This window comes from Medicago truncatula, chromosome 7, assembly GCF_003473485.1.
Source record: "Medicago truncatula cultivar Jemalong A17 chromosome 7, MtrunA17r5.0-ANR, whole genome shotgun sequence".
Taxonomy (NCBI): domain Eukaryota; kingdom Viridiplantae; phylum Streptophyta; class Magnoliopsida; order Fabales; family Fabaceae; genus Medicago; species Medicago truncatula.
The window spans coordinates 21,389,350-21,413,052 of NC_053048.1; the positions used below are offsets into that span (position 1 = coordinate 21,389,350).

At 32.9% G+C, this 23,703-nt stretch overlaps 3 pseudogenes; 1 reads left to right on the forward strand and 2 right to left on the reverse strand.

Annotated features, from left to right (window-relative positions):
- Nucleotides 1–2,097: 2,097 nt before the first annotated feature.
- LOC25499850 (cullin-3A-like) lies at nucleotides 2,098–2,915 on the reverse strand (annotated as a pseudogene).
- Nucleotides 2,916–9,475: 6,560 nt separating this feature from the next.
- Nucleotides 9,476–12,341, reverse strand: LOC25498112 (cullin-3A-like; annotated as a pseudogene).
- Nucleotides 12,342–17,850: 5,509 nt separating this feature from the next.
- LOC25499852 (peroxisomal adenine nucleotide carrier 1-like) lies at nucleotides 17,851–21,630 on the forward strand (annotated as a pseudogene).
- The last annotated feature ends 2,073 nt before the right edge of the window (nucleotides 21,631–23,703 follow it).

Sequence of the window (23,703 nt, forward strand, 5' to 3'; positions counted from 1 at the left end):
ATGCTTCTCTCTCACAACATCTATCTCCAATATCATGAAGGGACTGATGATGAAGCTCTAATGAGAGATAATGATGATGATATTGGAGATAGATGTTGTGGGAGAAAGAGAGGAGCGTGTTTGATGGTTATGCTATGTTCAATCAATCAATTTCTTCTTTTTTTTTTTAATTTAATTTAATTAAAATTCACCTTGGACAAGTGAAAATGATTCGTGTCAGCAAAAATTGCTAACTCAACAAAACTTTGAATAGGGGACTACAAAATCCAAAAGGAGCCAAACATAGGGGCTAAAAGTGAAATTAAGTATTTCTTTTATTGAAACCTTCTTTTGTTGATAAAAAAAAATATTAATCAAAATTCAAGCACTGACAATTCTGATAGAGGGAGTGTCTAGTGTCTTGGACGTGTCAGTGTCCAACATCGACATCAGACCCGTTCTTTGGGGAGTGTAAACTGTTCAACTGAGTTGGACCTCCAAAAGTGATGAGCGTCAAGAAAAAAAGAGTATTGACCAATATCCACCCCCACTCAAAGAAAGAAAAAAAAACCATGTTCCATATTTCTATATCTAATTAAAAAAATATGTTCCTTATTAAAAATAATTGTTAATTTTGATTTCGATGGCTAATAGTCATTATACGGATGTTAATTTCAATTTAAATAAAAGATTTCTCTTTTAAAAAATTGTGTTTTTTTTTATATGGGGTCTATTTTTATTATGAGAGCCGAACCTCCAATCTCATAGGGACGACCCTGACCGACACTACACCAATACATGTGATTATATTCAATTATGTCAGATTTCAAATTATAACTAGTGTCGTCATGTCATTGTGTCTGGTGTCCATGCTTGCGTCAGTGATTCATATAAATATCCAACTAAAATCCAGGTTTCCGCTATGCATCCAATACTTGGTAAATAAACTCTAACTCTCTGTAGCAAGAGAACATTTATTTCAACCTAGCTATCTCATTCCTCTTGATTTAGTCTTAAAATGTGTTGATGGATTCATACCTCAATTATGGATTTAGCAACATTTTTCTTGATTTAGTTACATTTTTCAACCGTTACTAGATCTCAATTTTGTTGTAGTGCTATCTCATGCCTCTTGTTTTGGTCTTTAAATGTCTTGATGGATTCATATCTCAATTACGAGTATAGGAATTTTTATCCTCTTCCCTTACTAACGGTTGATGTTAAGACATACGTTGTAATTTATTTGTCTGTCAAGCTAAGAAAAGAACTGACTAATCCTGCTCAACTTGATGTTTAAACCGAGGTTCAGTCGGTTTCTATGGAGCTACCACAGTTTCAAACTGTCTCAAAAGCTTAGGGTTTGCAAGAAATGGTAAGGCTTGCAATGCAGAATATCAAGGTGATCAATTTAAAACGCCATGTTGACTATATGAGCATAAACTTTGCAGAAAATTGGAGAAATAGTAAAAGCTTGCAATGTAGAATATTGAGATAAGCAATTTAAGAATACTTTAATATCTTTGACGAAGACAATTTTTATACCAAGTTTATGACATTCATTTAAATTTAAAATATCTACATTGTAGATTCGTATCAAAAATTGCATTCATGTATGTTTGCAGATTTCTATGCATTGGACAAATCCCTTATGGCAAAAGTTACTAAACTTCCTATAGTTAGATTCAGGATGTAAAAGTATAAGGCAAAACGTTTTTCCTTATCTAAAAATATTAACCCTAAAAACTCCACACATTCTAGAGGCAAATCTCCTTTGAAATCTTTTGATTATCTTGTTTTGCAAGCTATACCTCCAAAGATTGAAAAGAAATAAAAATTATTTGTGCTTTATTGCTTTATCTGTTGCCAATCTTGAGTAATGGTATTATAATCCATCTTTAATAATTATAAAATCGAGATTATCAAAAAAACTATAAAATAGATCAATTATGAAAAAAGAAAAAATAAATGCATTAGAAATATTACTCACTTAGAAACCAGCCAAATTTTAAATCATATCCACAAAACAGGAAAAATAAGAATACATCAATTTGTTAAGGTAGACAGAAAAAAAATCCTACCAAGAAAAAACTAGTAACTGAAAAAAACTAGTAACTATATTTCTTCATGCAAGATACCTATACAAATTAGTGTCAATACTGTCCCTCTCCAAGTAATCCCTATCAATAAGAGATTCAATCCTTTTCTTAATATCTATTGGATTAGGAAGGAATAATGACATTAACTCCTTAGTTACCTCTGTAATAACATTACTATGATCAAGCTGCTTCCTAAACTTCATGATCCTCGCTATTGCTGCTTCAATTTGAGGCCTTATGTTTTCTTCCACGCTTTTCCGAGTTTGTAATTTCTCGAATTCAGATTTTCTTGGTGTGTCCGTTGTCCTAGCTTAATGTTATAGAACTTTCTTGAGAACGTGTCATTGACAAAGAATACATCATCCTCACCAATATATCGATTCATCGGCTGTTTCTTGATTATATTTCCCCCTTCACAAGAGCAATGGAATACAAGCACTTTATCAAATCCAAGGAATTAATTTTGGTTGCTTTCTCAATTTCCTTGTAGCTTAGTTGATCAACATCATTAAACAACATCAAGACACACATTTGATAGGTGGAGACATGTAACTCATGTTTATGACCATTCCCAAATGTCGCTATTATCTCTGCATTTCCCATGTTTGGTTGCAATGATAGCTTCTTATGAGTGTGGAGTCCTAGATAATATGACTTGGACTTCTCATATGGTGCAGAAACTTCAATTGGAAGGTTGCATGATGAATCTGTAGTTCTCGATAATGGCCACGAACCTGTGGTCAAAACGTGAACACTTAGTTTAGGATCATCACTTAGCTCAGCGTGGCTTCTATAAAACCCTTGTAACGTTTCTTTTGAGGTTTTCGTATCAGCAACCATTGTCTCTAATTCTTAGCACATAAAGTTATCAGATCCGCATAAGAGAGTGAGTGTTAAAAAAAGTGTTGGAAAAATATGTTTTCTTAGCACCGATATAAGAACCCTTTGGGTAAATCATGAGAATCAAGAAAAATGGTCATGATATTAGATAATAGTGTTAAAAATAAGTGTTAGAAATAAACTTTTCCTAGCATCCATCATAAGATCCATTTGAGTGAACCAAGAAAATTGATCATGATATTCAATTTGTTAACAATTAATATTGTGTTGTAAATTTACACTTCAAGAGAGGAAATCAGTTAATGTTTTCATCAAAACATTCATTACAGATTGCAGAAAGAGATATAACATAAGCAGGGATATGTTAGTATAAATAATAATTAATATAGTTAAAAATTTAAAAGATTCTTATAAAACGGGGCAAAAAAAATCTAAGACGGTCTATATTTAATTAAATGTAGGTTGTAGTATACTTTCGTATTTGGCATGTAATGCATTACAGAAATTTTTGACTGTAATGCATTCATCAATATAGTTAAAGAAATTTTTGACTCATAAGGCACAGAAACCAAAAAAATTTACGCAATTCTTTCATCATAAAAATCATTACCAAGTAATCTCACCTTGTTAACAGCGCCCAACAACTTATTTGCACACAATTTTATGGTTTCCGCCTCCTTCATTTTTAGCATCTCGAACTCTTGAATCAGGTTGAGTTTTGCATGTTTTTGGTTCTTTCATTTCCCTCGTATTCTTTTTTCATGTACTCCCTCCGTCCCATAATATAAGCAAAAAAAACACATTTTCTTTGTCCCAAAATATAAGCAAAACAGACAAACTTTTATCTTTTCCAAGATTTTTTTTTGTTATTCTCATAAAATTAAATGCAAATTACATTCAATTTTCTCTTTCTTTCATTTTTTCCATAACCAATAGCCAATGAAAATTGTTTTTACATCTTCCTATAAAACTTTTTCAAAGAAAATACAAAAAACTATACTCCAAATTCTTATGTTTTAGTTTTCTTAATAAGTGTGATTTTTGTTTTTTTGCTTATAATTTGGGACGGAGGGAGTAATCCCAAATGTCTTTTGCCGATTTCAAAAAACAACTCACTAATGTCTCATAAAAAACTTATTAGTATCATAACTGAAAATACTAAGGCATACTAACAATGTTATAAATTGCGATCTACAACCACAACTATATATAGTCACAACATTGATTAATGTTTTTGTGTGGCGTCTATAGTTACATCGATTGTATTTGTCTGTGATTTTCTGTGGCAGATATATCGATGATGTGTGGGGCTTGCAAGCACTTGAAGAGGAAGTGTACTAATCGGTGCACCTTTGCATCCAACTTGGGTGCAAAGATGCATCAATTAATACACTTTCTCTTCAAGTGCTTGCAAGCCCCACACAACACCGATGTATCTGCCACAGAAAATCACAGACAAATACAACCGATGTAACTATAGACGTCACACTAACACATTAATCAATGTTGTGACTATATATAGTTGTGGTTGCATATCGCAATTTATAACATTGTTGGGTGGATGTTTATATGTGATGATTTGTGAGGGGAGTGAACATTGGTCATGTGAATGTGGTTAGCAACGTGAATGATGTGGTGAGATTTTTTTTGTATATGTGAGAAAGAAAGAGTTCAAGGTTGGTGAGGGAGCGTGTGAATATCACGTGGTGAAGGGGTGTACATGACGTGATTAAAGCATTAGTTATTGGCGTGTTTGTTATATTGCGTGAATAAATTATTGACAGGATGGGAAAATGATGGTTTGTATGAAACTTACTTTGGAAAGGTTGTCTTTGAAACTTGATAAGGTGAACTTCAATATAACTTTAATACATTCCTTCACGGTTAGTGTGGGTTGTGAGTCTAACTTCTACATTGTCATCTTTAATCGGATTTTTATAGTATATAAAACAGACTTAAATCTCACTCTTAGAAGTTAGTACATAAAACGAGGATGTCTAATTACATATACATCCAAAGCTATATGATTCTTGATAACGTGAACTTCAATATAACTTTAATACACTCATTCACGCTTAGTGTGGGTTGTGAGTCTAACTTCTTGTTAATCTTCAATCGGATTTGTATAGTATATGAAATAGACTTGAATCTCACTTCTAAAAGTTAGTCATAAAATGAGGGCATCTAAGTAAATATACACATCCAATTGTTCATTTACATACGCAATGTGAAACTCTAATACAACTTTACGATACATTCTTTGGATCATGTAGGAAACGTGAAGGGGTTAAGAGTACTCATGCGTAGTGCATACATGGCTGTTATAAAAGCATGAAGTGATTCTTAAAAGCTTAGCTTTTAGGAGAAGGAAAAAAACGCTTATAACTTTTACAAAAAACCATGAGAAGATTCTTAAAACAAAACTATATACATGCCAACAGTTTCACTATACCAGAATGAATATTGCCAGCTGATTGCCTTATGATGCACTCATTTATATATCTTGCTTATGATGTATATATAATCACTTTAGTCATATTTAAGGGCTTTTGCACATATTCATTAATCTTTTATCTTTCAAAAAAAATATTCTTTTAAAAACTCATGTCATATTTAAGGGTTTTTGACCATATTTATTATTCTATTATCTTTTAAAAAAAAACTTTTAAGAACTCATTATAATGTTAAATTCTTTTTTTATTTTAAAAAAACAACTGCAAAGAGATTGTTTTTACCAACTACTTTTGATAATAAAAAAAATATTGGGAACATAAAAGTTTAGATTATGGAAAATGTGAATTTCTTTTCCCACTTTCCACGGGCCCACACTTCTAAGAGATCTCTCGTTTGTTCAAATTTAGAATCCAAACGTGTAAAAAAAGGTTCTAAAAACAACCCCTTTTTACACGTCCAAATTCTAAAATTCAGACAAATCAGGGTACTTTGAGAAGTGTGATGGTGAGAAAAAAAATTCACATAGCTGATATACATGTCAAGCCCGACTAACTTAATTTACATAGGTCTTTTAGGTTTAATTTAGATTTAATTTGTGGGTGATGTAATAAATATATTTAAGTTTTATAGGGATAAAAATATATTTAAGTCTATATTTAATCATGAACAATCTTTTTTTTGTGCGAACCAGATATCATATGTGTGTAACTACATAAACTAATCCCTTGAATCGTGTATGACCTTATGGGTGGAAAAACTCTTCCTCACAATCATGACCAATATTGATTAAGACTATTATAGTCCTCAATTATATTAGATGCCAATCATAATGCCTTTAATCTTGGTGAAGGTCTACTATCATAAGCCTCAATTATTTTTATTTTTTTCAACAAAGAAAAGCATAAGATGTCTATTATTTTTCATAAACCATTGAAACATTGATGCTCAAGCCCCCAAAAAATAGGCAACATGATTTTAGAAAAGCACATGGTTTCACTACCTTAACAAAGCATGGTGCATTTATTGACAACAATTTTTTTTCATTAGAAGCTCAACTGTTCTTGGGAAAAAATGTTACAACAAAGGCTTACATACTATTTTGATATTGTGATCTACAAAACTCACATTCTCTTAACATTAATCTCTTAGGCATATAGTAAAGCCTATATCAACACAATTAAATTGAAAACATCTATGTGCATGTTTGAAAAACTAGCATCACTCTTTCTAATGCTTTTATAATTAAGTTTAGTGTATGTTAGAATTAATGAGTGATTTTGGTATAATCATGGTTTTCATTATGATGTTGATAAAACTATACTTGCAGTTTAATAAAATCTCGGTGTCACCATGATTTCACCAAAATCACTCTTCAACTAAACATCTCACACAAGTTTCCATCATTGTCTTCAATGATTGATCCAAGCACGCGTTACGAATCGATGGATCTATAATGCTCCTCCTAGCTTCATCATCTTCTGTTATGCTTGATTGCAACTACATCAAGATCATATTTACGAAAGCGAAGTCACAAATTAGCAACAAATTTATATTGAAATAGTCTTGATTACAACAAAGTTCACTCTAAATAGAGAATAAAATTGGAAAATATTGAATAAAAATAACCCTTTGTATTTCCAGATCCTTCAAAGTGTCCACATTTCTTGACTTTGTTGGTATGAATATGAGTGTGGAAAAGAATACTGATAAAATAAAAAATGTGATAAGAAACATACTATAAAAAAAATGGGGCAATGATTGATCCTCTATGGTGATAAAGTGAGAAAATCAAGGATGTTCCTTTAAAGTAAATAAAATGTAAAGTAAGAAAATTAAAGTTCTTAGTGTAACAAACTCATGATTTATCAAAATGTACTTACAATATCTACATTTAGTTTGTTAATTAGGGGTTGATATTTATAACAAAATCAAGATTTGTTATGATATACCTACAATATACGTGAAAAGAAACTTATAAGAATTTTCTTAGAGCCCATTGGTTATAACTTTTTTTAGAAAAGTTCGTTTTTTAAATAAAATATGTATGTCAAAAGTTTTTTTGGACACAAATTTTAGAAATTAAAAGTTTTTTGAACACAAATTAAAAAAAAAAAATTGAAAAAAATATAAATATAGTTTCAAACTTATTGGCAAGTTCAACAACACATTTTTTTATGCATCCATATTGGCAAGCACATCAGCACATTTGTTAGCCTCCTGGTATAGACATGAAAAAATAGAATTTCCAAGCTAGCTTCAAAAGATCTTTGATCTTCCTCAAAATATTCCAACATATGACCTTTCCCACCTTATCATTCAAAACACCCTTAACAAGGTTGGAGGAATCCACCTGCACCTCCAAGCAGGTAATGCCAAGCCGTCAAGCCAAACAAATACCTTTAAAAGAAGTCAAGATCCTCTCCATGTATTAGTCTCTATTTCTTTCATCGAGACAGCACCGTCTGGATTGAGGCCAAGACAACCTTGAGGAGGAGGCAACCATCTAATTTCCACAACCTTTTATTTTTAGGAAACCTATTCGAGGAATGTGGAACAATAAATGTGGATACTTCTCCTAGTTAAAACTCGAAATTTAGTTTGCCAAGTCGTAGATGTCTAATTTATTACTCTGGTTCCAAGTTGGGATGTCAATGAGTTAAGATCGTCGATTTAGAGCTTTTTGCAAAATTTCACGACACACATTAGAGCTTTCGCACCATGATTCCGAGGAGCGCCAAAATGATGATTTGAAATCTGAAGACAATCGAGACACAGATCTAGATTAACGTGGTGCGATTTTGCATTGAAGATGGTGGACACATAGGAGAAGTGAAGGATCATGCAATGATCGATGAGCATCGTGGCACGATTTGTGCGAACCAGATATGGTCATTGCAATTATGAGTAAGAGTTCAATTTTTGAAGGTATTGAAGGCACTTTGCAGCTCCAGGTATTGAAAACAGTTTGCAGCTCCAAGCAACTGGAATTAGTGGTTAAGACATCATGATTTTGGAGAGGATATTATAATGTGTAGTTTATTATGTTGCACTTTTAGTATTATACCTTCCTGGCCTTGTATTGTTAGGAATTTGCTTCTATTCTATTTGATATGTCCGGTGAGGAACTTATGGAGGTAATAGTAGCGGAATGTGATCCAAAATTACCCATTTGAATTGTTTTTCTTTCTCTTTTAGTTAAATAAGTGATTTTTCACATATTTACAGCTTTCTTTCGTTGGTTTTGTGATTTCGTCGTCTAGTACGACTTTATTTATTTTAATTTCCCGTCTTTGTGAGGTATGTAATTTCTTCCATTTTGAATATAATTATATTCTTAAGCATATGACTCTTCCGTTTGTTGCTATTATTTTGGATGTTGTGAGTTTGTTCACATATTCATCATTTTTATTTTTAGCAATTTTCTATTTGTATTGTATACTCTATCAATTTTAATGAATAAATATCGTTTTTTTGTCAACAAAAAAAAAATCAATTATGCAGTTACTAGAAGAAATTTGAAATTTAACATACAAGTCTTTAAATAGTAGAAAACCATTCAATTATTGAATAGTCCTCCGTCGTAAATTATAAATCGCTTTGAATTTTTTTATATCAAATTATAAATCGTCTTACAATATCAATGGACAATCAATATTATTTTTCCTATTAAACATTTACCTAATTATTATATCATCTTTCAATTCATTAATTTATTTTCCCATACCATTTAGGACTTATAATATCTCTCTTTCACATACAAAATTAATTATATAATGTATCAAAACGACTTATAATTTAGGATGGATCAAGTATTTAAATAAGTGATTTTTCACATATTTCCAGCTTTCTTTCGTTCGTTTTGTGATTTCGTCGTCTAATACGACTTTGTTTATTTTGATTTTCCGTCTTTGTGTGATGAATGCATTAGAAATATTTCTCATGGCAAAACCAACAAAACATAAAATATCCACAAACAAGGAAACCTCGTGCACTGAAAACCAATAAAGCAAGAACAAATCAATCTATTTGGTCTAGAGAGAAAGAAATCCCAAACAAAGAAAAACTAGTTAAAGATAATTTTGAATTAGACTTCTTTGAACCTTTCACATTACTCCCTACTAAAGAAGAGTCATACCTTATATAATTTCTTCATGCAAGATACCTATTCAAATTATTGTGAATATTGTCCCTCTCCAAGTAATCTCTTTCAATAAGAGATTCAATCCTTTTCTTTATCTCTGTTGGATTAAGAAGGAACAATGACTTTAACTCCTTTGTCACCTCTGCTATAATATTCTTATGATCAAGCTGCTTCTTGAATTTCATAATCCTCACTATTGCTGCTTCAATTTTAGGCCTTCTGTCCTCTTCTACATTCTTTCGAGTTTGTAATTTCTCGTGTTCAGATTCCCTTTGCGTAGCCACGGTCTCTAGCTTAATTTTATAGAACTTGCTTTTGAACATGTCATTGATAAAGAATACATCACCCTCACTAATGTTTCCATTCATTGGCACTTTCTTGATTATATTTTTTCCATTCACGAAAACCATCGAATACAAGCACTTTATCAAATCCAAAGAATTAATTTTGGTTGCAGTCTCAATGTCCTTGTAGCTTAGTTGATCAATATCATTAAACAACATCAGGACACACATTTGATAAGTAGAGACATGTAACTCGTGCTTACGACCATTTCCAAATGTTGCTATTATCTCTGCATTTCCCATGTTTGGTTGCAATGATAGCTTCTTACCGGCATTGATTCCTAGATAATAGGACTTGTACTTCTCATGAAGTGCTGAAACTTCAACTGGAAGGTTGCATGATGAATCTGTAGTTCTCAATAATGGCCACGAACCTGTGGTCAGAACCTGAAAAATTAGTTTTGGATCATCGCCTAGCTTAGCGTGGCTTCTATAAAAGCCTTGTAACATTTCTTTTGAGGTTTTTATATCCATAACCATTATCTCTAATAGTGCAAATTTGTAACCACATACTCTTTTGAGTTTAACAGCGAGACTTCTCTCTATATCTTCAGATATTGTTTTCCCAAACAAAAGCCTCTTTGGAAGGTGCTTTTTATAGTACTTATGGAACAAATCTTTATCATGCAACAATTTGATAAACATCATCACCTTGTCAAGAATAATTTCCTCACTATTTCCTTCGAAACCTTTCCTTAATTTGACATCCAAGAACGACGAAAGAAACTCTGGCAAATTGTGATTCAAGTTAATAATGTACTCAAATGATGAGTCCAGCACTCCATGGAATTCTTCATCATGATTAAATGCCAAGTTTAATATACTATCATATTTATCTTTCATGTCCAAAAGTTCTTGAACAAAAATCATAGGATCCTTTAACCTTTTTGGATCTTTTACAAACTTTTCACCTGTGTTTCTAACAGAGATTCGCTACTTTCTGTATTGTAAAGAGTCCATTAGGATATGTAGAGAAAATCTGGTACAAGTTTCTCAAATCTTCATATCTATTATTAAGAAAGAGAGTTACTAACCAAGAATTTTCTATCCGGATTAATCTAAGCATGTGGTTTTCAATAATCTCCTTGTACATTGCATTATAAATCTTCTTTTGACTTATGGAATCCAAGTAGTGGTTCACTCTAATCAATCCTTTAATCAAATGATTCTCAGCTTTCCGTAGATAATCGCCACAATCACAATATTCACTTAACTTTTGGAACTCACCTCTATAAAACTCAGCCGAAACTTCGATGAAAGGAATCTCAAATAATGTCTCATAAACTGAATCACCTAAATCTTTTAGCATCATAAGTATGTTGTCTGTCAAGTCTCTATTAATAACTTCACCGATGCATTCTCGATGAACTAATTTAACGAGAGTCTTCTTCAGTTGAGATTGAACTATCTGGGTGGAGTTAACAACATTATCTCTCCACAAGTTCATTCCAAGATCATGAATTCTAGTCTTATTGTTATGTATAACATAAACCCTATCCATATACAATAGTACTTTTCGAACATTTAGTATTGCATCTTTGTAATCATTCCATTTCCTATTCAGTTCTTCCAAAAAGAAGTCTCCTTGTGTTGCTTCTTCAATGGATTTTGATATTTCTTTCACATGTGATGTCATGATGGCAACCAATCCCATATACAACTTCTCACCTTCTTTTAAAATCACCATATCATGTGTTAGACTGATCAGAGAAGAGAAACAAAACACAAATTATTGGAAATACTATCGATTAATAACATATATTCCACGGTTTTAATTCGTGGATGCGCGCGGAAGTATTGTAATTGTAGGCATTGTAGGTGTTACAATGCATAGTGTGGTGTTGCAAAGGAAATTTATATTTTTTTAGCATAAAATGTCATAATTTATTCCGTATTATTTACGCATCTATTTTCTATATCAAATCTCATATTTATTTTTAGAACGGCAACTAGTAACAGAAGATTAAAGAAATAATAAATCGCAAGACAATGAACACAATCATTTGTTTACGCACTTCGATTAAGTGTGTCTACCTATACGACTACGTAGCAACTATAGTTTCATATATTATTTGAATATATTAGGCTTCACGGTGTTACAAGCTATATGCATAATATTTGAATATCAAGGAGAAGGAGTAACAATAAATTTTCTTTTAAAGAAAGACCAAATAGATAATTACAAAAGAGAACCTGTAAAGTCTTTCAAATTGGATGGCGTGCTCATTTTGATTGTTCAAGATTTCACTGATTCCATGCTCCAGAAACTTCCATGTAGCCTTCAACCAATTTTCGACTTCGATGGATTCCTCCTCTGGATTTCTGCTATGGCAAATTATGGTTAATTTCCGGTTGACACCGTTGTTGATCATATTCTTCTTCTTACTTTGATAAATATTAAAATTTGCAAACCTAGGTTGCTTTGAGGCAAATAGTTGAGACCAACGGTGTGCTCTCTGTTAAGTGATTTTCGCTTCTTTTTTTTCATTATTATTTCATTTATTTTTATGATTTCAAAGTGTTTGCACGACTTTATTTAATTTGATTTTCTGTATTTGTGCGTTGTTTTTGATTTCATGTCTTAATACAGTGTTGATTCAATTCATATTGAAAGATTAGTTTTGAAGAAGTGCATATTTAATCTATAACTTTGACGACGTCCACGTTGCAAATCTAGAAATATGAGTATTCTGAAGATTTGAATACAATCATATTTGTAGGCATAGATACTCTCTTTTATGCTATTAACATTACCATGAATGATGTGAATTCGTTTGCAGGTTCATCCTTTTTGTTTTTAATAACGACTTTGAATTTGTATTGTATCTATCAATTTGAAATGAATAAACATCGTTTAATTTTGTCAAAAAAAAAAAAAAAAATCAAACCAATTCGATCTATTTACATAATCAAAAAATATGCTTTTCCCATTTTTTGAACTTCTTACGAAGTCTATTTAAGATTTTAAAATTTGTTAAATGAAGGGGTTTTGAATATTTTTACACCTTTCAAACATATAATCCAAAAGAGAATTGTTATATCCAGCAATGTTTTTAAAATCGGATCGGACTTGCCGGTTCAACTGGTTCATCCGGTAACCGGGGTCCAATCCGGTTTGGTCTGATGTCTAAAGCTGTTAGTCCTAAAAACCGGACTAGAAACTGTTAGAACCGGAAAGAATCGGACGGAACCGGGGTAGCCGCTGAACCAGTACCGGTTTCATAAAAACGGTCGGCCTGGAAAAATGACGTTCAAGCGAGTTTTTCTTTCTTTCTCAGTTTTCTTCAACTCCCTTTCACTTCAGATCTGAGTACACGAAGAAGAAAGAAGATGAGTAAGAACAAGGAAAAAGAAAGGAACAGTAAGAAGTAAGAAGGAAAGACTAATGTTGACGGCGGCTAAGTGCAAGCTATTTGTTTTGGTAGAAGAAAATTGTTTTTTTTTTTTTACCCACACAAGTAAATGACCAAATTATCCCCAGCGGTAGTTAACTGCCTCTGACATATGCGCCGGCAGTTAACTGCCGCTAGCTTTGCTGCTTTTTATTATGATTTTACGCGTTTCGGTCAAAAAATCAAAATAAATTGAAACTTACTCAGAATTCTACAAAATTTTACAGACCCTCTATATATATTTTTTTAGAGCTGTCTACAAAAAACCAGATCAAAATTCAATTTCTAGGTCAATGTTTTGGTTTCTTGAGTTATTGGTGCATTAAAAATTCATATTTAATCCATCCATTGTTGAAAAATTCTAATTTTTTGCGGGAAATGTTTTTTGCGGGAAATTCTAATTTTAAAATTCTAATTTTTTGCGGGAAATGTTTTTTTGCAGATGTTTCCGGATTTAACAATTCGGAATAGTGTTTTTCGAGAACTTTTACAATTTTAAACTTTGCAATTCATAAGATAAAATGTGAATAAGGTAAAAGACAGAATTAAAAAGACACAAACATAAAAACAACTCATTTTATTAATATATGAACAATACATTACAATAATTTTCAAGCTTTTTAAGCTTATTACATAAGATCCTAAACCCATTTATAATCTCCTAAGAGCCTAATTAAAATCTCCTAAGAGCCTAACCACCGGTATGTGATAGGACATACTATTAGTTTGCCTATTGGAGGAAAATCGGAGGAGGAGGGAAGAGGAGGGCGGGAAGAAGAAAACAATGCCCCTGAGGGGGGGGGTGGGGGGTGCTCAAACTTACACCCAAACAGGCCAAGTTAAGAACTACACTGACCCACATGACCCTTAGAAGAACCGCACTTCGTTGCAGCGCGGTTCCATCCTCATTGACCGTTCATATAAACCCTGAAAGTTTTCCACGAGGCCCTTATCTATGAAAGGCTAACAATGGAAAACCATGGTTGTAGAAGGAAGAAGAGGAGGAGAGGGTGGGAGAGGATGGTGTGAGAAATGGTGGGGTTTGGAAGGCTATGTATAGGGAGGGTGGGTCAAAAACGGTTGGGAGACCATAAATGCAGTCAAAAAACGTGGTAAAACACATTTTTTGACCCGACCACCGACAAAAACGTGTGTTGCAGACCACCGGTCATGACTGATACATTTCGGAATATAAAATCTGGTAAACACATTTGTTTTTCGGAATATGTTTTTCGGATTAATGCGATAATGGTGAACGAGGGAAAAGTTGACACTTTCTGTAGGGCTAAGGACATTCCGGAATGTAAAATCCAGAAAGATCCAGAGCCATTAATGTGGGTTTGGACGGTTACAACCACTAACACGTTTTCATTGACTGTATTAATGACCTAGGACTTGTTTTAGCCTATAAATAGGCTTCCATCTTCAACAAATACCTTCATTCTTCACTTCACCTCTTTTCTTCCTTTTTCTTCAAATGTTTAGTTTTTTTAGAGGTGTCGGTGGTGTCATGGTCATTGTTGACCGTTCATATGAACCCTGCAATAGCATTGCAGCTTGTGTGGGGTTCATATAACGGTCAACAGAGACCTTTGACATCAAAGAAAGACAAAAAAAAGCACATAACATCTTGTCCGAATTTAATTTTCCAAAATCACTAATAATCTGGTCCGGATTATATAATCCAGATCGGGGGTATTTTTGGAAATTTTGCAGGACGCGCGAGAAGGCAGTAGGGTGAAAAAAGTAATATTCTAAAAATTAATAACAATTTCAGAAGTTGTTTATTTAAGATTTTACTCTATATTTATTCATCACATAATTTATTTATTGTCTGGTTTAACCGATTGAACCGGTTGAACCAATCGAACCATGAACCGAAGGTTTCACCAGTTTGATCTCCGATCCGGTTTTCAAAACAATGATATCCAGTAAATTCTAATTTCCCAAATCTATCCCGAAAGCAGTTTAGCCAATCAAAACTCATGCTTTTCCACAATACAAGGAAGTTAGTAGTGTAATGGGTAGTTCCATCTCAATTGGCCACAATTCACGGAACCCTCTTTTAATAATACAACAAGAAATCTTCTTGTTCATCTAGAAATTCTAGCTCAACTGGGAAAATGTCAAAATTGTTAGGCCGGATGCCATGATCGGGGTTCGAACCCTGGTACCTCCACTTGTGTGTATGAGTTTACAATGACTTTGTCATTTCGTCTATCTACCAAAAATAAAAAGAAATCTTCTTCTTCAAAAAAAAAATACAACAGGAAATATTTGTGAAAAAAAGAACAAAAAGGCAACAAATCATCCGGGACACTCTCGGGAAATAATGTCCCGCGAGATATAGCATTTTTCAATCCAAAATAACATGGGCACTTTTGAGGAGCCGGATCCTCTCCTTCAAAATTGTTTCCTTCTTCAATCCTTAGTCATTGGATTAATCTAACGGTATTCATATTAAAAGACAAATTATATATGTTTGGTTGTTCAAAATCCGTAAATATGAAATAACTTATTTTTTCCAAACCTGAACTCAGCCTTAGCATGTGATCTCAACGAAACTGACACCGACGATGAGGGATTTCACCAGCAGTGAGGAAATTTAATGGTGACGAGAGAATACATGTTAAGAAGGATGAAACAAAACTCCTCCACCTAGTTGTCGCCGCAGCTATTGTAGTGATGACTGATGAGAGTGCATATTATGTGAGAAAACATAGAACTAGATGGGTGGCAGCCACAATTTTCTTAGGTTGAGAATGGAGACCTAGAAGGGAAGAGAGAAGCTTCTTGTTGAGTTGCAATATCCCGCGTTACTTTGATATTTTAGATTTTTAATCTTTGTTTTGTCTTTTAATATGTGTAGTGTTAGATTGATCCAATGACCAGTAATTGAAGAAGAAGAGATAAGAAGACAATTTTAAGGAAAAAAAAATCCAATTCCGAAGTTTGAAAAGTAAAAAAACAACTCTATATTCGAACCCTAACCGGGCCGGCCAACGACATTTTTTTTTTTTTTGTCAAGTGGCTAGAAATTCACTTTTAAAGTGAATAAGTGGGGTGTTTGGGGTTTGAACCCCGACCCCTGCATATAATAATGCACTGTCCCTGCCAACTGAGCTATGCTCACGGGGACAACGACATTTAATTTAGGATAATTGTTCTTTTCCCATCTATTTTTGTTCGTTTCTATCAAACAAATTCACGTAAATGTATTTTTCAGCACCTAAGGTAGAAATGAGAAAAACAGATAGGAGAATAGCAAGCCTCTTGATTCAGCTGTTAGCACGCAATTCACGTTTTTGGTCACAATGGGATCCATTGTGGCATCTAGTTGTTGTTTCCAACAAGAAACAAAGTTACGTGGAGCCGTTCCATGATCGGTGACTGGTGACCACGACCCTTCTTATGTTTTAATGCTTGGTCAAAATTTGCAATCTTACAAACCATATTCTTCTTTTCCTTTCAATTTCCAAACCCAAACTTAATACTACAACGTTGTTAGTATTTGTTTGTATTTGAGAGCAACTAGTTGATTGTGGGAGTTTATAACCTAAATATTTGTCCTTATAAGCAATTTGGTTCTTATCAATCACTAAAATTTATTTAATGAGCTGACTTTTTTTTTGAAGGAATTTAATGACCTGACTTATTTTTCAATAAATTTTTATTCATTCGATCTTATTTTATGTTGGTTAATCGATACTCGTTATCAATCCGCTTTGTAACTCCTCATCTCAACCATCATGTCATCCTTTTTTTTTATCTGATTGTCTGGTGGTCGAAACTCACACAATTAAATGTGGAGAAGTGGGGTGTTCAGTGTTCGAACTCCAACCCCTACATAAATTATGTAATGTCTTTACTGAGTTAAGTTCACAGGACTCATATCATCCTTATATCCCAATATGTTATAAGGAGTTGATCATTTATATTTTATTACATATTATTATATATAGGGTACATTTGTTTTTCTGAAAAATAAATGATTGGATAATACAACTCAAATTGTACCATGTTCGATTTAAGAACCGGTAATGTGATTGGATAAAAAAAAAAAAAAAAGGAAACAATGACTAGACAAAAATTAGCATTCTTATATATCACTATACTATGACATAACTTTTCTTCTTAATAAATTATCTAAAATATCAAAAAGAAAAAAACAAGTTATCTAAATTATTAAAAAAAATCTTTTTTTTCCTGCTTATTGATTTTGTGTGACATCGCTTTGATTTATTTCGATTCATCATATTCTTATGCCGATATTCTTACTAAGATTGGAAGCTAAGAGTTTATATCATTTTGCTACTTTCAATGAACCTCTTTTTTATTAGGCAATGTCTTAGACGTGTTATTTTCAAGGATTTAGTTTATTTTTCGTTTTTTTTCTTCATTTTTCTTTTCTTTTTCTTTTTCTCATGCAATAAAAAAAAATTAAGAACCACAATGATATTTTTTTTTTAAAAGATCCAAAATTATACTTAAAAAAACTAACAAAGAGAAAAAAATATAATTTAGAAAAGAAAAAATAATATAGTCTTATAAAAATAAACAAATAAAAAAAAAACTATAGTCGTTGTATAAATTGATAATTTAATTTAATACAACACCCACCACCTTGACACTCGTGTCATTCATAAAGAGAAGAACAAGAAGAAACAGAAGAGGAAGAGGAAGAGGAAGATGAACGTGGATCTGGAATCCTTGGCAGAAGCCACTTCTGGAGCCATAGGATCATTGCTTAGCACAACAATTCTCTACCCTCTTGATACCTGCAAGACTAAGTATCAAGCTGAGGCACGTTCTAAGGGTAACAGAAAGTACAAGTATGTTTAACAACCCTTTGATTATTCATTTTATGATTTCTTGCTTTTGATCCTGTTACCCTTTGTTGTAAAGATCATGTTTTTGTTCTTGATTTTGTGTTTGATCGTTTTTTTGTTTTTTGGGTGGTTTCCTTGTTATTATCGATTGTTAAGTTGTTTTGATTGGTGGGTTTTTTATCATTTTGATTTTGTTGGTGTAAAAATTGTGTTTTTTTGTTCTTGATGGAAAAAAATGTGTTGTTTGAATTGTGCTATTTTGTTCTTTGTCGTGGTGGGAAAGGACTCTTGTTTCATTGAATTGAGTAACTGTATTGTAGTTCTTAATTTTGCATAATTGTCATGCTTTACAAGTTTCAAATATTTGCTTTGTAGCATAAGTTTCTCTGTTTTTTATGTCAATTATCCAAGGAGTATGTAGTTTGAGCTGTATTGTCAATTTGCGTGGGCTATTCCATACATAGTTTTGCTCTGGCTTTAAATAGACCCCCCAATAATGGACGGTGGGATTGGTCCTCCGTACTGGTTTGTTTGTCCTTCGACCAGATACCAAGTTTTTTTTTTAAAATACTAATATATTACTTTGAAATATATGCTTTGTTGTGTTCGAAAAGTTTTTTTTGGGGACGTTTGTCTGATTTGTCAAGCACGTGTTGTATGAGTGTCGCACAGGTGTTCGACACCGACATCTATTGGACTAAGAGTCATGGCTAATCCTAGAAGTGTAATAGTGTATTGGTGTGGACATTGAAAGGTGGAATGCTGTTAGCTTTGGTTTATATTATACTACTTCTAGTTTTTTCAATCAAATCATTCAATGAAAGTTGAATTGCATTTCTTAACTCTTAAATAAAAGAAAGAAACCTTTTACAATGTCACATGATCACTAGCATTAGATTTGTTGGAAAGATTTGGGGAACTAGAGGTCCATGGTTCGAGTGAAGTTTTTTTTAATTTATACTTAAAAATAAGTTGGATAAAAGCTTGTGGAATGTGCCAACACGTCAAGTTGGATATAATCAATACATTTAACCATTCAATTGAGGAAACTGGAAGCAGAGGAACCAAATTGAGGAAAATTATATCTTATGAGGAACAATTGAATGGCTTAGGTTTCTTAATTATTGATTTTTCTTTTGATGATTTGTTAAATTTTAATGTTGGTTTGATTAAGTTAAAAATGGGAATGAAGTGTGATGCATTCAAATTTTACAAATGATAAGCATGTTCCCCGTGTGGTTCTGCCAAATTGCATAGAAAATAAGGTTCTGTAGTTGTCAGAATTTGATTGGCTTAGGTTGATTGATCTTACTTCAACAAAATTAGCCACCACAATTCATCTCTTGCTGTGTTGTCAAATAGCGGCGCTATAGCATAAGGAATCTTGAACATTATTGTTCTGCAATACGCTGTTTAGTACAAAGTGCTGTCAAATAGTGACGCTATAGCATTGTAGCATAGCAGAATTTGAACTACTATTTTCCAATATCCTCGATAGACATCACCAAGCTCTTTGGTTTATGTACTTAATTACATTGTACTTGTTTTACCTTTGCAGGAATCTCTCTGATGTGTTATGGGAGGCAATATCTAACCGTCAGATTCTTTCCCTTTACCAGGGACTTGGAACAAAAAATCTTCAATCCTTCTTTTCACAATTTGTCTACTTTTATGGTTATAGTTACTTTAAAAGACTGTATCTAGAAAAAAGTGGATATAAATCCATTGGAACAAGAGCAAATTTGTTAATTGCTGCTGCTGCTGGGGCTGTCACCGCCATCACAACTCAGGTGAGGTAGCATTACCTTTTTTTTTTTGTTTATAAAAGAGATTTGTAGTTTTAGTTTTACGCGTGCATTTAAAATATATCTTCTACGATGTTTTGACCATACCTAATAATCGTTATAAATTGGCATTGTTGTTCTGGATAGCTCAAAATTGTGATCTAAATCTTATGGTTATGCTTTATGGTATGCTTATTTTGTTGGTGTTTCACTGTTGGAATGTTGAACCTCTTCCAACATTACGTTTGTCTGAGTGGAATTGATCTCGGATCACTTAAGCAAGGTCTCGGGTCCGAACCTTGTGGATGGAAAAAACGTTGTTGGGAGGGGAAATGCCACTATAAAGGTGGCCAGTCAGGTTCCCCAACGGAGGTGAATATTTCGCACCAATAACCATACATGATGTTTCACAAGTAGATATAATAAATCATGGTTGCAATTATCTGTTATTATCTACGAACATATTATTTTAGATTTGGTCTTTGTTATCTTGTGTATGAAAGAGAATGTAATTTAATGAAATTATGTAATTTTAATACAAGAGTATCTTATTGATGACTGTGTAGCCCCTGGATACAGCCTCTTCAAGGATGCAGACAAGTCCCTTTGGAAAGGCTAAAGGGCTACTGAGAACCCTTACAGAAGGCACATGGAGTGATGCATTTGATGGCCTTAGCATTTCCTTGATGCTCACCTCTAACCCTGCAATTCAGGTAGCTCAAGCTAGTTTGTCTCAACTGGAACGGTCATTTGTTATTTCTTTTAAGTTGCATTTTACTTAAAAGGCTTTTTTCAAGACCAATATAGCTTATCTTTGAAATATCTATGTGCTACAGTATACAGTGTTTGATCAGCTGAAAAACCGAGTACTGACAAACAATCAAACCATAGCTGAGAAAGGAGTATCTCCAGCATCGCTGTCTGCGTTTATGGCCTTTATTTTAGGTGCAGTTTCAAAGAGTATTGCTACCTGTCTAACATATCCTGCTATCAGGTATATAATTATTCCTTCCAACTTGTTTTGATCTGCGAAGTTAGTTTCTACTGCACTACTGATATCTTTTTCTTTTTTATCTTCGTATAGGTGCAAAGTCATAATTCAAGCTGAAGACACGGATGAAGAATCTTCCAAAAAACTGATAAAATCACCGAAAACTGTGTCCAGTGTTGTCATCGGAATATGAAACAGGAGGGCTTATTGGGCTATTTTAAAGGATTGCATGCTCAGATATTGAAAACGGTTTTGAGCTCAGCATTGCTCTTGATGATCAAGGAAAAGATCTCAGCCACTACTTGGGTCCTTATACTTGCAATTAAAAGGTATCTATTACTCCCAAAGGGTAGGGTTAAAAACGTGTAATATAGTCGTTATTGGAGGAAGAAGCTTCGATGCAATGTGTGCATTTTGACAAATACATCCATTTCGTTTGAGCTAAGACGGAGTTCTTTTTCTGGCTTCTCTTTGGTCCTATGCCCTTCGCTTGTTGATGTAGAACAACTAGTCCAAGAATTTACGCAAATGCGCAATAGACCATAGCAAGGCTGAAAGTCTTAATAAAATGCATTCGAGTTTTGATTTGTTATATTTCATATAATAAATAATAATGTTACTTCTTAGTTTTTGTTTATAGTTGATTTTTTGGTATGTTGTGGAAGTCCTACATCAGAAGGATATAAGTTAAGAATAGTTTAGGTGCTTCATAAATAAAATAAGCACCCTCTTCATGTAGTAACTTCAGTTTCAGGTTAATAAAGTTTGTTATTTTTCTTATTTTCTGGTTGATATTTTTAGAACATTTAATTTTGTGTCTTCTACCCTTCTATTCATTTGAGTTTCTCTTCTAGGGGTCTGTTTGAATCGGACTTATTTGAGCTTATCTAATGACTTAAGTACTTTTGAGATTGTTTTGAAGAGCTTATGAAGATAGCTCGTGACATGTTCATAAGCTGCGTAAGATAACTTGTGGAAACAGCTTATAGCTTATATATAAACCATGTTGATTTATTTTATCTTTTGTTACATAAATAACTTATACCTAAGCACTTATGATGTGATCCTGGATTACAGAACCAACAATTAGAAGAAAATAGATTTACAATGAAAGCAAACAACAATAGAATGGCATTCTATCCTATTGTCCAAGTGCTAAGCTCCTCTCTGCCTCTAACAAATAGAATGATCCCAGTTGATACCTTTCTGTCTCTATCCAACCTCCTTTTAGCAAAATCCACTGACACAATTCATTTCCAACTTCTTTCCTCTCATTTTGTCCCTCTAAATTTCTCTAAACATAAACTCTCGATACTATTGGCCTAGACAACTTATGTGTTAAATGTGAGTTAACTTTCTCATCCCAGGTCCTATCAACTTATAGTTATATGATAAATGTTCATGCTATCAACGTTTAATTAAGTTGTTTGTCGAAACAGAGTCAAGATACAGAAAAGGGTTAACAAGATATTTTTGTACTATTGAGTTGTTTCAGAAGGAAAAAAAATACTCATGATTTTTAAGATAACTTCAGAACAGAGTCAAGATAACTTCTCTTGTGTTCAGTTTATTAAGATAAGTTTCTGAAGGAAAAAAAATTATGTGCAAAAGTTGATTTTTTTTAGTTTATAAGAGAATCTTATAGTTAGAATAATACTCATGATTATTACAATATCATTTCAACTTTTTCTTTACTACAAGTTCTTGTGGAAATATTTATCAAAATTGGTTCATTCTCTCTAATTGATCACCTTTTCTATTTGATTTTTCATTGCAATGTGCTGAAGAAAAACTAACAAACTGTACTAATCAACTGCTTTATTTTCTTCAAGTAAATGGTTAACCGGTAATTCGATGTTTTTATCAACTTCTGTTAGTTTTGAATTCTATTTTCTGCATGCCAAAACAAGGAAACAGGCTCCTTCCATGATTTGTGTTGCATAGGAACTGATCTCGACTGTCCGATCTAAATCCATTCTAGAGATTATTTAAAATTCATTTTGTAAATGTGTAATATAAACCGCCTGATCTCAAATCAATAGCCGATATTGTTTTAGTGCATTTAATTGTGTGCTTCTCTTACAACAAGGAATCTGGATTCATAAAACTAAACCATGATCCATGATTACGTAGGATATGAAGGTGCTGTGAATAGTTTTGTTGAAGTTTACAAGTTAACTCAGTTGCATTTAGCATTTGAAAAAAAGTTTTATGGAAAATTCAGTAGCATAACCTATCTAGATCAGAGGGAATGGCGTGGTTATTAAACATCCCGATTTTTTCATACATATTTTTGAAGCTTATGTTTTTTTTTTTGTATAATGACAAAAAAAAAAAAAAAAAACCTACCCAGGGCATAAAGCTTGTACAGTCTAGCTCTGATGCGGAATGAGTCACTTTAGTCCGTGAATGAGAAATGAGTAGTCATTTTAGTCCCTGAATGCAGAGAAATTGCAAAATAGTCCCTGAATGTAGACTTTGTTGGTCAATTTCAGGGACTAAAGTGACCGACGGAGTCTACATTCAGGGACTAAATTGACTAACAGTGTCTACATTCAAGGACTAAATTGACTAACAGAGACTACATTCACGGACTATTTTGCAATTTATCACATTCATGGACTAAAGTGACTAATCTCCGATATATTTTTCATACATATTTATTCGTTTGAAGACTTCCGGACAATTTTTGTGAGATGGAATTGGTATTTGCAAAATTAGAAGGCAGATGTCAAGGGAATCACAAGTTTCATGAACCACTAATTAAAATAATAATACCCCTATTAATCATAATAATAGAATATTTTTCGTCTCTGCAAAGTGGTTAAGCTTGAACGAAAAAATTGGGGGTGA